Consider the following 18,239-nt stretch of genomic DNA (forward strand, 5'->3'; position numbering starts at 1 on the left):
CCCTATCAATATTGCCAAATCTCAGGCTGTTTGGATAGGCAAAGCTACAGCAATTTGTGCTGAAGTTTACTTGCCCTTTTATTTCCTCTGCATTCGTACTGCCCAGTAGGACAGTGCATAGAAATAGTTTGATAATCTTGTTCTTGAAAAATGGGCAGAGATTGGAAGCTAGTGTTTTACCACTACCCCGACGTTTCAGAGCTTTGAATATCACAACAGCTGGGGATTCTTAAACACCATGTCTCAAAAGCTGCTACTCATTTCTGCAGGCACCTCTAGGTGTCACTGTTTGTTTGTTTTTTATTTTTACCAAATTACTCGAATTATGCATTCTATTAAAAAACCTTCTGCATTTTGTCCCCCTCCCCCCCAGCCCCCCTTACTTAATTTCCTTACCTGGGCCTGATTTCCATCTCTGTTTTCTCCCATTTCATTGGCCCAGAGACAACAGTTGAAGCCACAGACCCCTACTGCTGTCAATCACAGCCAGAGACGGGGGGGGGGGGGGTGTCTAAATCCTGCTGTTTGTGTCAATAGACACAGACAGCGAGGCTTGAGAGGAAGTACATATGAGTGCCCCCATGTCAAGCAGCTTGCTATGTGCCAGGAGTGGGGTGGAGGAGCCAGGAGTTCTGGTGGGGGACTCGAAAAGAGGAGGATCAGGGCTGCCCTCAGCAAAACCGTTGCACAGGGTAGGTAAGTGTAACATGTTTGATATGTTAAAAAGAAAAAATATATATATTGAAATACAAGTATGTGTCTAGTTTTAACTGTTAAAGTATTGATCTGTCTACCCTGCTAGACTGAATAGAAAGTGAACAGCAACTGTACACTAATAAGGTTACCCATCTGCTCTTTCCTCTTGAGTGGGTTCAAATTTTTATCCAGGTTACAAGAATTTGGTTGGCTCATAAATTATTCCCAGTCTAGACCAGGTTGAGTTTTTTCCTTCCAGGAGTAGAGGATATTTTAGAGTCTTTATCATAATAGGATAATACATAACCTTGGTGGAACCAGATCATAGTAAATTTGTATCATAGTCACTGACAAAAACTAAAAATACACTTGGTTTTAGCCAGAGTTCAAGAAGAGATAAAAGCAAACAATAATCCAGATTGCCCTGGAAATAATTGGAAAGTTTGTGTTCTCCAAGAGGAGATAACAAGCAACTATGAAATCTCCATGTGCACTGCGTGTAACAAGATTAAAATTACTCATTCAAACATGGGCCTATATTTCCCCAGTCCTCACCCATTGACTACCATCTTTTTTTTTTTCCTTTCAGCTACTAGACTGTAAAAACTGTCAGATTAAAGTAATATTTTAATCCTTAAGAAGGGCGGTATGTGAAAAAATTGGGAAGAGACTGTAGAAACTGTTAAATCCTCTTAATGCACCGATTCAATGTTCATTCTATAGATTAAAGAAATGTGTAGAGATTATACAAGTTATTTTGCACTATTCATGCATTTTAATGGATGTGGTTTATACATAATAACTGATATCTATAGCAGTCTTTGGTAGAATTATGTTTTAAGCCTCATTAACTTAAAAATAGCAGCTAATATATCACAAAAGGCTGCAGAGTAAACAATTTTACTGTTGGATATCACAATTGCTGGGCAGCAGGGGTGAGCAAAATTGAGAGTTTTAATTCCCCAACATTTTGGTTTAAAATTTGGAGATTTCTGTAAAGTTTCACTGCCAAGCACCTGTTTAGTAAGAAAGAGTTGAATGGTTTTGGTAAAAATAATTTATCCTCCAAATTTCTTTCAATTTCTCAATTTTGCACATAAACTTTTGTACATTGTACACGTGATGGTTATGCGTAGCCCTTTCATTTAAATTTACACTACAATCATAATTTAAATTAGACTTTGAAATGCACACTGTACAATGGATATGACCTACTTGCCTAATGCTTCCTTATTTCATTCAGGTATAGAAGTAGTGCCACAGGCCACCCCATCTCATAAAATCAGTTTGGTGCTGTAAATCTGAGTTCTGGGAACACCAGCTACTGTAGCAAACCAGATGAGTATACAGGTAAGTATTCCCAATCCCTGCTACTGTAGACTCTTTGCTATCTTTTAGGTGGGAAAATACAGGGGGTATGCACATTACAAAACCAAATGTCATTCTCAGAAGGACATATGATTTGCAGAGAAAAATATTTGAAAAGATTACATGAATCTCAGATTAAAGTAAACCTACTGGACCTTACGACTTTAGCAGAGTTGTATTTTTCTCTACATGTCTTTAATAGCTTTTTGCCTGGAGTCACTTTTTTATTTTTTATTGACTTCACTGGAATCTGTTCAAGCCCTATTCATTTTCATTGTAGCTGGCCTCCTTTAAATTGATGCTGAATTATCAGCCGCTTGGGTAAATTTCCCTTAACGATACATTCTACTTAACCAAAGCCTTTGGGGCTTAACTGTCCATATTATACATCATCAGCCAGTCCTCAAGCACCAGCCACGAGTCAAAGATCCTTCCCAAGGTCATGTTCCGGATGCGATACTCTGTGCCAGAAATACTTTCATTTTACTTTTGGCCCATTGCATTTTATAAGATTTAATTTTTGCTATATTAAATTATAAAAAATGTGTCCCTGTAAAGCACTATGAAAATAATTACTTTAGACTCATTCTGCACATTGATCAGACAGAACATGCAAGTTCTTATGATAACAGCTCCTTCTTTCTAATTAGTTATTGCTACAAAATAGAGTTTATGGTAAATATGGGGGTGCTCACTGCGGCCAGGTTAATGGTAATGAGGACCATATTGAATAGCCAATCAGGCTGCAGTCGAGTTATTCAAAAGAGGATGTGTAGTAAGCACAGAAATTAAAGCAAAATAAAAAGCTGATGGTCTTATCAAGCCATATTAAGCCAGGATTGTAACATTAAGGGACATATCCTTATTTTAGGTCAGACGGACTTACCTGACAAGAACTAAAACATTAGGTCTGCTTTAAACAGTTTGGAAAGCATTACAGTAAATGAGTAGGGGTAATAAAATGTGCATACACTTACCAGCCCACTGTAAAAAAGTCTCAGTATTTCTTTACTTCCAGGAACTCTACCTGGAACTCTGTCTGTCTTCGGGAACATGTGACAGAAATTTTCCAAAATGCAGCTGTGAGACAAAGGTTACATCACCAGTGCCTCACTCAGTTGGAAAGTGGAAAAACAGTAATTGTAAGTAAAAGCAAAAACATTTTTTTACTAATGAATGTAAGATGATTTCATAACAGCATGAGAAGCTGCATGCTGATTTGATTTTTAGTGAAAGTAGGGAAAGGTCCACTTCACATCCACCCAAACCTGTTCCATCAAGTAAGCTTTTCACATGTTGCCCCTGAACCTTTAACACATAAGCTGGGTACACATAGTTGTTTTTCTTTTGACCAGCGGGCTGAACATGAACAACAACAAAATAGATTCCTGCATCCACACATGCGAGGTGGATGCAGGAATTCTCCTGCGGTGCTATTGTATTCTGCTCCTCTGCTGTCAGAATACACTGATCATCACCAATCAAAGGATGTTTTCCTGCAGGATCATTCAACAGAACTCAATCTAACACTTCTGTTGACCTGGTAGGGCTACTCACGCATCGAAATTCGTCCCGTCCTTGCGGGACCAGCAAATTTTCAAACCATGCGTACCCAACTTTAACCATACTACAAAAAAAAAACTATTACCCACTCAAATTGAGGACTTAACACTTACCCACCATTAATCCTAACACTAAAACGAACTTCTTATATAAGCCTAACAATTATATATTGTTTAAACTAATTCATAAAACGAACCCTTATTCTGCTGCATACTCACCTCCTAATGTGTCACAAGTGTTTCTATTTATCTATTAGCAGTTCCACATGGACACCATACAGCACTGGGTTTCCAGAAGAAAACACTCTTGTCTCTGGGCATCATAACTGTTTTTGGAAGTAAATGTTTACTCCTTTTGTTAGAGTAAATTGTAGCTAAAGGACTGGGCTGGTTTCTCCGAATGGAGATACTTCACCATTCAACACCATATCTACTTCCCCTCATTCAGATCTGCAATCACAGCATTTAGCTCCAGCTCCAGCTCCAGCACCAACTTCCTTTGTGGCTCTGAGATGTAATGTTAATTAATTTAATGAATGCCAAAAGCTGCAAAGGATGTAGTTGCTGGAAAAAGTAAAAAGGTTACAATAAACCAGGGATATGCAATTGGCGGACCTCTAGCTGTTGCAGAACTACAAGTCCCATGAGGCATAGCAAGACTCTGACAGCCACAAGCATGACACCCAGAGGCAGAAGCATGATGGGAGTAGTTTTGCAACAGCTGGAGGTCCGCTAATTGCATATCCCTGCAATAAACTAATAAACTATGTCCCTGAGGAACACCCACTGTTCACCATGGCTACCAATCATTGCATTAACATGGCACATTTTGCATGGGATGCTCTTGTTGTGTAGCAGGGGTACATGTCTGCTCTTTAACCCATTCCTGCCTGGACACTGGGGTAGTGACCTTGTCTTAGTATACTTTGGGGTTGAGCCCAAAGAAGAACTGGTGCACTCTCTCCAGCATGTGGGGATATTTAACACGTACCTGTTGACAGTCCTCTGCACACCTAATTCTGGACATACACTAATGTATCCTGCATTGGCTCTTTGGCACGAATGCTTTTTCCAGGGGACCTTCCCATATAGAGTAATCAACACACAGAATGCCTTTTCAATGGTTTGCTGCATCAACAAAAGGATATTTACACACTTTTCACCTTTTCATCAAGGCAGTGGCACTCAGCTTTTAGATTACAGCTGAGCATAGTTTATTATGATGTGGCATGAGGGGAGAGTTGAGAAGCCTGTACTTACAGGAAGAATGCCAAAATCCAGCATCCCATGAAAAAAAATGCAAGTAGTTCCAGAAAATGCATAGCAACCTTACGCTACTCCAGGCTTCACCTTAAAGTGAATCAAAATAAATAGGCCCAACTGCCTACATGTTGATCCACCTGGTGCACCCACAGAGAAAACTTAGGCACACTTTGTCAGTGACCACATCATAATATATAAAAGAAAATGAACACCAGAGAGCCCTTCTAAGTGTTTATTATTGAAAACAGTAAAAAATGCACTCAGTCACATTCAGTAAGATGAAAGAAGGCATATTTTAAAACTAAGGAAAGTCATCTCAGGGACCTAGGTCAAACTGCAGCAATCCTTGGAGGTGTAAAGAAAAGCTGTCTGCAGTATATTGAGCTACAACAACACCTCGTCTTACTAAATGTGAGTGGATTTTTTACTGTTTTTAATAATGAACACTAACTTGCTACACTTAGAAGCACCTTCTGGTGTCTATTTTTCTCTATTACAGATAACCTTCAATCTGTTGAGGAGCTGGGTCAAGCAAGCTGTCATTATGAACTTATAAACTGTGTTTAGCTCTTATCAGATTTGACTGGTGGTGTTTACACCATAAACTTATCTTATTTTAATGATATATAAGACAGACTTCCCATGGTGCTCCTGGCAGGGATAGGTTGTGTGGAGCTGAACTGAAAACTGACATTAAAATTGGTACACAATGGGTTAATATGGACAGGAGGTGTGCCACTCAGGGATGCAGTAGCTTGGAAAAAGTATTCACACCCCTTGAATTTTTCCACATTTTGCCATGTTCCAACCAAAAACGTGAATATATTTTATTGGGTTTTTTATGTGAAAGACTTACACAAAGTGGCACAGAATTGTGAAGTGGAAGGAAAATGATAAATGGTTTTCAACATTTTGCACAAATAAATATGTGAAAAGCATTTGTATTCAGCCCCCCTGAGTCAATAATTTGTAGATACACCTTTCGCTGCAATTACAGATGTCTCTACCAGCTTTGCACATCTAGAGAGTAAAATATTTGCCCATTCTTCTTTGCAAAATAGTTCAAGCTCTGTCAGATTGGATGGAGAGCATCTGTGAACAGCAATTGTCAAGTCTTGCCACAAATTCTCAATTGAATTTATGTCTGGACTTTGACTGGGCTATTCTAGCACATGCATATGCTTTAAGCTAAACCATTCAATTGTAGCTTTGGGTCATTTAGGGTCGTTGTCCTGGTGGAAGGTGAACCTCCGCCCCAAATCTCAAGTCTTTTGCAGACTCTAACAGGTTTTCTTCAAAGATCGCCCTGTATTTGGCTCCATCCATCTTCCCATCAACCCCGACCAGATTCCCTGTCCCTGCTAAAAAAAGCATCCCCACAACATAATGCTGCTTCCAACATGTTTCACATAGGAATGGTTTGTTCAGGGTGATGTGCAGTGTTAGTTTTCTGTCACACATAGCATTTTGCTTTTAGGCGAAAAAGTTAAATTTTGGTCTCATCTGACCAGAGCACCTTCTTCCACATGTTTGCTGTGTCCCCCCACCTTGGCTTCTCGCAAACTGCAAACAGGACGTCCTATGGCTGTCTTTCAACAATGGCTTTCTTCTTGCCACTCTTCCATAAGGCCAAGATTTGTGGAATGCATGACTAATAGTTGTCCTGTGGACAGATTCTCCCACCTGAGCTGTGGATCTCTGCAGCTACTTCAGAGTTACCATAGGCCTTTTGGCTGCTTCTCTGTTTAATGCTCTCCTTGCCCAGCCTGTCAGTTTAGGTGGATGGCCATGTCTTGGTAGGTTTGCAGTTCTGCCATACTCTCCATTTTCAGATGATGGATTGAACAGCGCTCTATGAGATGTTCAAAGCTTGGAATATTTTTTTATAACCTAACCCTGCTTTAAGTAAGTATATATCAAAAATCGAAGATTTAAAAACAATTAAGTATATATTAACTGCACTTGATCAATAACATACAGGTACTATGGGTAAAGAGCACATATATGAATATTGCATATGGAAAAATACAACATGTTTCGGAATGTTTAAGATGTAAATTCTTCTTCAGGGATTTCCTGTGCAGTTGTATAAGTAGTCTGTAGAGTATATAGAAATATAGAGGTATAGTAAACCACAATAAACTATATTTAATCATAGTGGACATGCGTTAAAAGGGGAACAACTTGGAACCCAAAAATGGGAAGGGGAAAAAAAAAAAAAAAAGGGGGGGGGGAAAGGACGAAGGGGGTGATAATATAGTGTTGAAAGAAACTTACTGATTTGTATCGGTTACAGTTGTTTACAACAATCAGAGAGGGTAGTACTTCAAATTCTGATCTCCCAACTTGCAAAAAAGGGGGAAGGACAAAAGGGGGTGTCCTTTTGAAGCAGTTTGAAGACCTGGACCAGGTGAACTACTGCGTTCCTTATTGGACATCTTAAACAAAAATGTATTCAATCTGACATTCACGATGGTCTATAACCATCATGCTCTAACATTCTTGGATATTGAAATATTTAAGGATTCCAACAACTATCTAGCCTGCAAACTCCATCGCAAACCCACATCGGGAAACACAATTCTACATTCCAAAAGTTTTCATCCAAGACCGTTATTAAATTCCATCCCTTACAGCCAATTTTTGAGGGTTAAACGTAATTGCTCTGATAATGACGATTTTCTCAGGGAAGCTAGATCCCTCAAAAACCGACTCCTAGACAGAGGCTACAGCCATAAATGTCTGAAAAAAGCTTTCAATAAAGCTAATGCCCACGACAGACAAGATCTGTTAAGATCTCCTGGCAGACCCACCTCCGCTTCGAATCCCTATAACAGGATCATTAATACCTTCTCTAACGAACATGTGGAACTGAGACAGATTTTGTCCAAATATTGGCACCTCCTCACTAATGACCCAATAGTGGGTCCATTTGTTTCACCTGACCCCTTGGTCACCTTCCGGCGTACTACGTCGGTGGGTGACCGTCTGGTCAAAAGCGAGTTTAGAGGTCTCACTCGGGGAGACCCCTGCAATATTCGGGGCACTTTCCCGTGTGGATCTTGCGGGTATTGCCAATATATGAACACCACTAAGACCCCACATCTACCTAACGGCTGGATCTTTGCAGCCAAACACTATGCCAACTGTCAAACCACATTTGTCGTGTACTTGATACAGTGCGAGTGTGGTTGTTTTTACATTGGCAAAACTATTCAGAAATTATGCAAACGTCTCTATCGCCATATATTGGCAATGAAGACAAAAAATCCAGATTTCCCGTGGGGACGTCATATGGCTACAATTCATGACAAATCCATTCCTAAGATAACGGTTTTAGTATTGGATCAACTCCATCAGAATCCCAGAGGAGGGGACCTGAACAAATTGCTCCTCCAGCGGGAAATGAGGTGGATCTCCATTTTAAATGCCACCTCACCCCCAGGCCTTAATGAGATTCTTAGCTTCAAGCCCTTCCTCCAGGGATTCACCTCTGGGGGCTACGAGGGTGACATGTAGTGTGAAACCACGTTCTGCCTGATCACCCCCGTTTCCCCTTCCCCCCCCCCCCCCTCCTCCTTTTCTTGTGTTTTTTTTTTTCCTCCATATTTAGTCATATTTTTCCTTCAGACCCCCTTACACAATGGTCGAGCTATAGGTTTTATATCTCTTGCCAGTTTTGTCAGGTTATAACATTATGTGGTTACAGTATATACCTTGTATAATATCTCTCAATTTGCATATAGTCTGTAAAGCTTGACGATATAATGTAATATGCTATCTGAGTATTGAATTTGATGTAACAAATGTATGCCACTATGTATATATATGCTGTATAGGCAATGTTATGTAAATCTATTGCAGCTACTACTTCTTCTGCTCTCCCACTGCGCAATGACCTTTTCTACACCACCAAATTGATTTTTCATTGGGGTGAGTATTTGTGTTCAGGCATGCCCTGGGGGTGTTTGTCTTGCCTCCATTTGGTCCCCCGACACGGGTAGGCCCCATGCATTAATATGTGTGGGGCCTGCCATTGGACGCCCGTGGATCCATCATGACCCGCTATCCGCGCATGCGCAGGGTTGCGGTGTCCCTGGATCCGCAATACGAGCGTCCCTTTTTCCCGTGTCGGCGGCGCTTCTGGCCTCTGACGTCATCGCGCTCAGTGACGCGATGGCGCTGGACGTCAATGCGCCGGGGGAACGAGCGATTGGGCTGCCATTTACCTCCTTTGCTGACACCAGTCAGCTGTGGAGGTATGCAGCCCAATCTGATGCGCTTATCCTACACGCCCACACTGTCCGGTCCTATCCGCTCTGTGACTGGGAGACCCCACGCCCTTTTGGGCGGGACTGTCTCCAAATCAGCTGGCACACAATTATGTTAAATGCAGGCTTGTCTGTTATACACCCTGCATCTTCTCATCCGAGCAGACGTCTTTTGAACCTGTATCCACAGAGTAAGTACATTGGCCATATACATATTTTGCTCTTATCTCGCTAATTGGATATATATATGTGTAATATTCACTGCACTTGCCCTTAAAAGCCCCTGCAGCAACACAGAATATATGTTTACCCATAACCCATTTACAATTTGTTATTTATATACTGGGTAATTATGCAACCAGTTAGTCTTTTACAACCTTCTTATTGATTTGCTACCTTACATCCAGGAGCTTAGCTACAATATGGCAAAAGTACACTTTACTTTTATTACCCTGTGGAACTTTAGTTCCTTTTAATTTATATGCTACCTTTATGCAAATAGACCAGCTCTCACAACCTTTATATTTGATACTGTACACTTGTCACATATAATTTATGCAGTTCATCCCTTAGTAGGTATAGTATATCTAACTATACGAACTATTACTTATACCCCAGGACATTGCATCGATACCAGCTGGGCCGTTCCTTGTGGACCATTTCGGCTGGATATGCCCTACGGTTTAGCCTGCTACAGTGCTTCCACCCACACAAATGTTTGTGGAATAAATCACTTCAATGTGCTCTGTCAACATCACAAGTTGATGTATTGAGGTCTTCAAACTGCTTCAAAAGGACACCCCCTTTTGTCCTTCCCCCTTTTTTGCAAGTTGGGAGATCAGAATTTGAAGTACTACCCTCTCTGATTGTTGTAAACAACTGTAACCGATACAAATCAGTAAGTTTCTTTCGACACTATATTATCACCCCCTTCGTCCTTCCCCCCCCCCCCCCTTTTTTTTTTTTTTTTTTCCCTTTCCCATTTTTGGGTTCCAAGTTGATCCCCTTTTAACGCATGTCCACTATGATTATTATAGTTTATTGTGGTTTAGTATACCTCTATATTTCTATATACTCTACAGACTACTTATACAACTGCACAGGAAATCCCTGAAGAAGGAATTTACATCTTAAACATTCTGAAACATGTTGTATTTTTCCGTATGCAATATTCATATATGTGCTCTTTACCCATAGTACCTGTATGTTTTTGATCAAGTGCAGTTAATGTATACTTAATTGTTTTTAAATCTTCGATTTTTGATATATACTTGAATAAAGAACAAATATTTTACTATATGCCCTATTGTTTCTTACCCACATTTACTCCTATACCCCTCATCTTCCCTCCACCCCGAAAAATCCCCAGGGTCCTGTTTTCTGACATATTTTCATTGATATTTTTTGGGATGCGGTGAGAGGTGAAGTTAACCCCTCTACTGATCGGTCCACTCATTATAGACCGTTTAAAATGGTGGTCACACCTCATTTATATATTCTATTTACCAATTAGGTGACTTCTGAAGGCAATTGGTTCCCCTAGATTTTAGTTAGGGGTATCAGAGTAAAGGGGGTTGAATACAAATGCACACCACACTTTTCAGATATTTATTTGTAAAAAAATTGAAAACCATTTATCATTTTCCTTCCATGTCACAATTATGTGCCACTTTGTGCTGGTCCATCACATAAAATCCCAATAAAATACATTTAAGTTTATTGTTGTAACATGACAAAATGTGGAAAATTTCAAGGGGCATGAATACTTTTTCAAGGCATTGTATAGTAAGTGGAATGTGTCCAGGCCATCTCATCCCTAAACAAAGTCCTATATGACTTAAAGATTTGGAAATAGTGGACAAGGCACGTGTTTGTGATACCTATAAGTTTGACTGAAGGTGCTACAGATCGCATTTTGGTACTGGGCAGGTGAGAAACACCCAGAGTGGCACAGTGGTAAAACATACAGTGGTGTATATTTTGGGGCAGATCATGGACACATTTTGGTGGTTGAAGATTCACATAGTGTACAAGGGTGGTGGAAGAAAAGAAGGGCTTTGTATTGACACACTGACAGATTTTTGTATATAGATGGTTTCTTAATATCATGTACACCATCACATTAGTTTTAGTTTTTATGGAATTTAAAGTTTTATTTAGATGAAATGTATGGTTATTTGGGGCGTGGCCTGGACGCTGAAGAAGATGGCAGCTTTATCTCCCCGCTCCGCCACTCCACGGTCCATCTAGCAGCTAAAAAGGGAGAATAACTTCACCAGTATGGGGAAACCAGATCGGGACCACTCTGCCTCCCGCTCCCGCTCACCACGGGATACCGGCACGCAACTCAGCGGTAAAATTCTTGAGATCTTTCGGTCCCAGTCACACGAGGTGGCCTCCTCCTCACAGGCCTCAGACGCCATCAGGGAGGTGAGTTGCAGCCACACGAGGCACTCGAGCACACAACCCACTGAACCTCCGACTCCTGCTTCCAAGTCTCTATGCTTAGAAGATCTCAGAGCGGTGGCCGCAGACATAAAAGAGACCTTGTCTGCAGCCATATCGGATCTTAGACTAGACATACAGGCTGTAGCATCCCGGCTGAAGGAGGTGGAAGAAATCACAGAACGGCCTGACACAGTCATAAATGCAGCACAGCGCACGATAACCTCGCACTCCATACAGTGAAAGACCTACATAGAAATCTTGAAGACTTGGATAACAGAGATCGCCGTCATAATATTAGAATTAGGGGACTTCTAGAAACAGTCGACTCGAGCCATCTCACACAAGCCATCACAACTGTCTTCAGCGATCTCCTTGGGAGACCCCCTGGCATACCAATTGATATGGAATGCTTGCACCGGCCTCTTCGTCCCAGAGGCAGAGATACAGACCCCCCTAGGGATGTCATAGGTTGTCTGGTTAACTTTAAGCTTAAGGAAGAAATCATGCGCCAAGCCAGACTAAGGGGATGCATCCTATATAGGGGCATTGAGATCAAAGTCTACCACGACCTCTCACAAATACCCCGACGACGCTTATTCTTTCTGCAAAACTTCATCTCCATGGTCCAGATACCGGACTGGCACTGTGACCCGCGCTTCTCATCCCAACCACAAGAATAACCGATCGAGGTCCATCATGGAGAAAGCCCATCCACGAGCAGACGACGCCCGCTTTCACCCCATGCTAATCTCCGCTCCCCTGGAAGAGATAGTGTGCCAACTTCCCCAACACACATAAAAAAACCCAGAAAAGATTAACTGCCCAAACAGCAGCTGCAATTCAACGCTCAAGCATCAAAAGAGACAAGGGCTTATACACCCTGCACCTACATACTATCATTGAGTAAAACTGTTTGCCACTAACCTGGCTCCATATTGTTTAGTTAAAATACAGTTATGCATAACTATATCTAGTATATTATTACAAGTTGAACCCTCTGTTAATGAAACCACATTCAAAAGAACTGTCCCTCATATTCCTGCAATGCATATTGGGATCCCTTTATATTATGCAAGAGACACAAAATTCGTTACCACCCATAATGGAATGCATGGCTACTGCCCCGCAGTAACTCCTTTACCAACAAAGGAATAGGCCCCATGTCATCAGATCCTTAACCCCAATATAATGCCATGACATGCCTTGAAGATTATGCAACAAGTTTTACCCCACTTCCTTGCCCAGTTGGATCCTAAACACTACTCCAACACCTTAGTATAATTGAAACACCAGATGCCTGAACACTGGCAAAAACTGTATTATGGAACTACCTTGCACTTCTTATACTCACAGCCATTAAGGCCACATCCATCACGGTAAAATGCAAGGCAAACATGTCTGTTCGGACATTGCTTTTATCCCTGATCTGTAACACAGCGCCAAAGAACAGACCTCACAAACCTCACCGGCTACTGAACCTGTGACAACGATGTGACCAGAAACTCAAGTACACCATACTGCCTTAACACTTGAAGTAACAAAGGTAATATCTTAGTGAACACCACCCACTGTATGGCATAGACGCAGCATGGGCCTAAATAACCTCCTTTGGGCAGTAGCATAGCAACACTCTATACCCAGCAGCCCCCTACCCACATTGCCTCCTTACTGAACTCCCAGCTGCAGGTTCTGCAGTGACAAAGAGAAGAGAAATTCTCAGCAAGTCCTGGACTACCCAATCTTATCTCCTCTAGAAAATTTAGACATAATGGTGCCTCCTCCAAATATATATAGGTTGGTTAAGGTCTCAACACAACTTTGAGGCTACTGCTTGAGACACCTCAAGTCATCGAGTTATGTTATGATATTATAAGATAACATGTACATTTGCTATAGTTGTTTGCATCTCATATAACGATTATTTCTCCACACCCCATTATATATATTTATGGTTGAAGCCCTATGGCCGATACGGACATGGGTAACATTTATAGTTAACATAAGACTTACCATATGAAATGAACCTGGAAGTGTGGACTTACCACATGAAATGGACCCGAAAGTGTGCCTTGGTCTGATGGACGGTATACCCAAATAAGGGGGCATACCCTAGGTTTAGAAATGAATATTCTGTTAAGAGAAATGAATAATTAAGAAATGCCCTAAAAAGGGGATGGGAGGGTGGGTATCGCGCACAGGAAACCGTCAAATACCACAGGCGAGCGGGCTGGTTAAATACCCCCCGGGCTCCTCCTATAAATTCAGGCCACCATACTGTCCTTTCTACTTATGGTTGAAGTCCTATGGCCAATACGGACATGGGTAACATTTATAGTTAACATAAGACTTACCATATGAAATGAACCTGGAAGTGTGCCTTGGTCTGATGGACGGTATACTAAAATAAGGGGGCAAAAACATTGTAGTAGGGGTATAGTATTTTATTAACTGAAATAAAGGGGGTAAGTGCAGCGCAATTTAAAATCAAATAAATTCCCCAATATTCAATCTGGACCAGTCCACTAATAATATCCAGCGACAAAGGAAACAATCTTGCATGCAGTATCCTGTTGCGCTTACCAAAGGAAGTGGACATCTGCACAGCAGGGGTCAAACTCACGTGTATCCCCTGAGGGATGATGATACTCCTTGGTGATGTCACTGAAGGGGAACACTGTAGTTTAAGGATCCAAATATCCAAAGGGATGAGCCAGCCATCCAACACAGAGACCCCAGGGATGTGAACTTCCAAATCCAGATGAAGACCACTTTTGTTATTCTGAAGAAATAGCTGTTTGTTTGTGTCCATGACATGGCTCATCCCATGGCTGGCTCGTCCCTTTGGATACTTGGATCCTTAAACGACAGTGTTCCTCTTCAGTGACATCACCAAGGAGTATCATCATCCCTCAGGGGATACACTTGAGTTTGACCCCTGCTGTGCAGAGGTCCACTTCCTTTGGTAAGCGCAACAGGATACTGCATGCAAAATTGTTTCCTTTGTCGCTGGATATTATTAGTGGACTGGTCCAGATTGAATATTGGGGAATTTGTTTGATTTTAAATTGCGCTGCACTTACCCCCTTTATTTCAGTTACCTTTCAGGCATATGTGATTACCTGTAGTGTTCAGCTTGCAATTGGGGGATTGGTTACAGTTGTTTGAGCTGATTGTTACTTTTATATTTCATTATAGTATTTTATTAGTTTTCAGTTGTTCATTGAGCTAATTTGGTAAATGCCTGTGCCATCTCCACTTGAGGATTAGGGATGTAACAGGCGAAGCAGGCTGACTTCCACCTGCCTAGTCTTTTAATGATGTGGTCTAGGACCCCGTGTTGGGATGCTGCAGAGGCCGCTCCGATACGGAAGGAATGGCCAGAGTACTGGCTGGGGTTAAGGTGAAGGTTGCGGAGAAGTATCCTTATGTGTTTGACAAACTGACAGGCACTTATGGGTTTGACTGGGAATGGTAGAAGGGGGCTGGAGTGCGGTTGTTCAGGCAGGAGTGAGAGAAGATGGTTGAGCACGGTGACTGGACACCAGCTATTATTGGTTTTGTAAAGGTGGATGCCCACTCCAGAGCCTGCCTGCTGGGTTTTAGAAACCACAAGGTGGAGGACGAAGTGGTCTTGGTAGCGGCCCAAGTGCCATCTGCGTAGCACTTGGCCTGCGGGGTTGCTACAGGTGAACTCGCCAGGTCGCAAGAACCTGTAGTAGGCCAAGTATATGGCTGCTTGTAGGACCATACTGGGTAGAAGACCAAATGGAGAAGTAGTCTAGATGGTAGACATACCCCTAAAGATGGCCCCCGTTATGGGTAAACGTTTGGTACTGACCACCGTTGGTGTTTCTGGGTGCCGCGTAGCATGGCTCGGATAGCGTGGGATGTAAATAGGGAAGACTTTGCAGGGTCTTGTAGCGTCAAGAAATGTTGTATGCCGGCTAGGTATAGCTGAATAGAGTTATTAGATAAGGCCAGCTGAGTATGGCAATATGAAATGAAGGCCAGTACGTGCTTGACATCTGTTGTTTCCTCGGAGCAGAGTGCCAGGAATTTATTGAACGCACTCCAAGCTGTCTGGTAGGCTTTGATTGTGTTATGGGATAGTCAGTAGTTGATGAGCTGGGTCGCTCCTTGTAGGTATTGTACTAGTCCAGGGTCAGCTGAGACCAAACGGGGATAGGGGCCGAAACTGGATCGGCTCTGGGCACCTGTTTGAAAAAGGAAGTATAGTTAACACGTGACAATGCGTCTGCTGCTAGGTTGTATTTGCCTGGAATAAATGAACAGTGGATATTAAACTGATGTTGTAAAGACAGTTGTACCAGTCTGCGCAGGAAGGACATGACTGAGAGGGACTTGGACCTGCCTTTGTTGATAATATCTGCTGTGGCCTGATTGTCCGTGGTGAAGACCACAGTTTGCCCTGTCCAATGATGACCCCAGAGCTGTGCGGCTGCCACTATTGGATAGAGCTCGAAGAGGGAGAATGTTCGGGTGAAGCCAGGTATTAACAGTATCTGTGAAGGCCAGGGTCCTGAAAACCATTGGTGGCCAAAAATTGCCGCAAAGCCTGTGGAAGCTGCAGCATCTGTCACAACCTGGGGTGAAAGGGACGAGACCGTAGGTATGAATAGGGATATACCATTCCAGGCGGAAAGGAATTCCTCCCACATGGATAGGTCCGCTACTGCTGCGGTATCTAGATTGAGGATCTGATCAGGGTCCTGTGTTTGTGAAAGGAATATCAGCAGACGTGACACGAAGGTGCTACCCTGTGGAATGATTCGCATGGCGAAATTAAGCATTCCCAGGAGAGATTGCAGCTGCTTTTTGGTACACCCCCTAGTGTGGGTGAATTCTCGGAGGACCGTCCTAATGCTTGTTAGTTTGTCGAGGGGGAGGCTGGCCTGCATGGTGCAGGTGTCTAAGTTGACTCCGAGAAAGGTAATGGTGTGTGCTGGACCGTCAACTTTATGTTCAGTGATGGGAACATTGAGATTTCCAAATACGACTCTCAGTTTGTCGAGGTCTCCTGGGGGCATGCTGGGTGATTTTATTAGTAAGAAGTCGTCCAGGTAATGGATGACCCCTTGACACTGAGCTTTGTGCAAAAGTATCCAGGTGAGGGACTGAGCAAATGTGTCGAAGAGCCAGGGGCTACTCTTCGAACCAAAAGTCAATTTGGTGGCAAAGTAGTATGCCTCCTTCCACTTAATACCATGCCAGCACCAAAGGGACGGGGGGATAGGCAGGAGCTTGAAGGCATCCGAGATGTTGGCTTTGGAGAGCCAGGCGCCTGTACCTGCTTTGATGATCGCTTGGATTGCCATATCCACGGAGGAATATTTTAGGGAGAACTCTTCAGAGGGGATTAGGGAATTGAGACTGGGAATGTAGGAAGAATGAGGCGCAGACAGGTCGTACACCAGACGTAGTTTATTAGAGAACTTGCCCTTGACAAGCCCAATAGGGTTGACTCTCCAAGTACTAAAAGGGGGCTGAGTGAAGGGGCCTATAATGAAGCCTCTGTCTATTTCTACCTGTAAAAGCTGGTCTATGGCCTGCTCATCAGTGGCCGCTGAGCAGAGATTCCTACATTCGTAGGTAGTATGGGGCAGGGAAATGAGACCGGTGTGAAACCCTGCTGTGAATCCCTGGATAAGGTAGGTGGGCAGGGAGGGAGTGGGGTGTGAGTTGAGGTAGAGCCCTAGCCACAGGACATTGACTCGGCTTAGTCATGCCCTCTTGTGTTGCTTGACCTCGCACAAGTTCCTTGGATGCGCCCTCTGGCAGAGGGTGCAGATGTGGAGCAGGCGGCACTGACTGAAGTTGCAGGATCCGTAATTGTAATTGTTGCAGATAGCTGCTCCTCCCACGGTTTGGACTGGTCGTCCGAATTTGTCCACCTGAGGCGTCTGTGCAAGGGCCGACTGGCCCTGAACTGCACCGGAGGTAGAGGGAAACTCGAAGGGGCGTCTGATTGTCGTGTTGGCGCACCAGGTGGCGGTGTGGGTGGAGGACTGGCAAATCACGCACAGTGGTGAGCGAAAGCCGGCAAAGTGGTGACAGAACAGCTCTGTGTCCATAAGGCTCCAATTTGTGGTTGTCTGAAATTGTGTGAGCCTAGCTGCTGCCTTCGCGGAAAAAGAACGATGATAATCGTAAAAAGAAAATCCTCCATACTTGTAGCCCAGGTCTACTACAGTATGGAGGTATAAGTCCAGCTCTTCCCTCCTGCTGGGAGCGGCTGAACATAGGACATCCCTCAGCATGCCAAAGGCCAATGTGACCTCAGGGATGGATCATTTCCGGTTGAGCCTGGGGTCTTTGGCTTTAAGGACCACAGATACATCCCCCCAGGTATAGGCTTTATTTTCCGCCAGATCGTGGACGGAAATGAGGAGAGAGGCAAGGTTGATGTCCCTGCCGTCCAGGATGTCCTTCCTGATGCTGGCTGGAACCAAATGGGAGGGATAGACAATGGGGCTCCACCCTGTGGTACCTGCAAGAAGGGGTGTCAAAACCTGGAGCCTCCAGGAGTGCCACTCTGGTTTGTACATCCGTGACTCAGGTAGACAAGGATGACACCATGGTGTGGAGTTGTGAGATGACAGAAGATATTGAC

General features: G+C 43.1%; 1 long non-coding RNA gene across 1 annotated transcript in view; it reads left to right on the forward strand.

Moving 5' to 3' along the window:
- The first annotated feature begins 1,935 nt into the window (after window positions 1–1,935).
- LOC141148946 (uncharacterized) overlaps window positions 1,936–18,239 on the forward strand; it is a 48,173-nt gene continuing 31,869 nt past the window's right edge. Inside the window, exons 1-2 of the long non-coding RNA XR_012235012.1 lie at window positions 1,936–2,046; window positions 3,083–3,206. This is a non-coding gene — a long non-coding RNA (uncharacterized lncRNA). The remainder of the gene's footprint in view (window positions 2,047–3,082; window positions 3,207–18,239) is intronic.

This window comes from Aquarana catesbeiana, linkage group LG06 (genome assembly GCF_042186555.1).
Source record: "Aquarana catesbeiana isolate 2022-GZ linkage group LG06, ASM4218655v1, whole genome shotgun sequence".
Classification (NCBI taxonomy): Eukaryota; Metazoa; Chordata; class Amphibia; order Anura; family Ranidae; genus Aquarana; species Aquarana catesbeiana.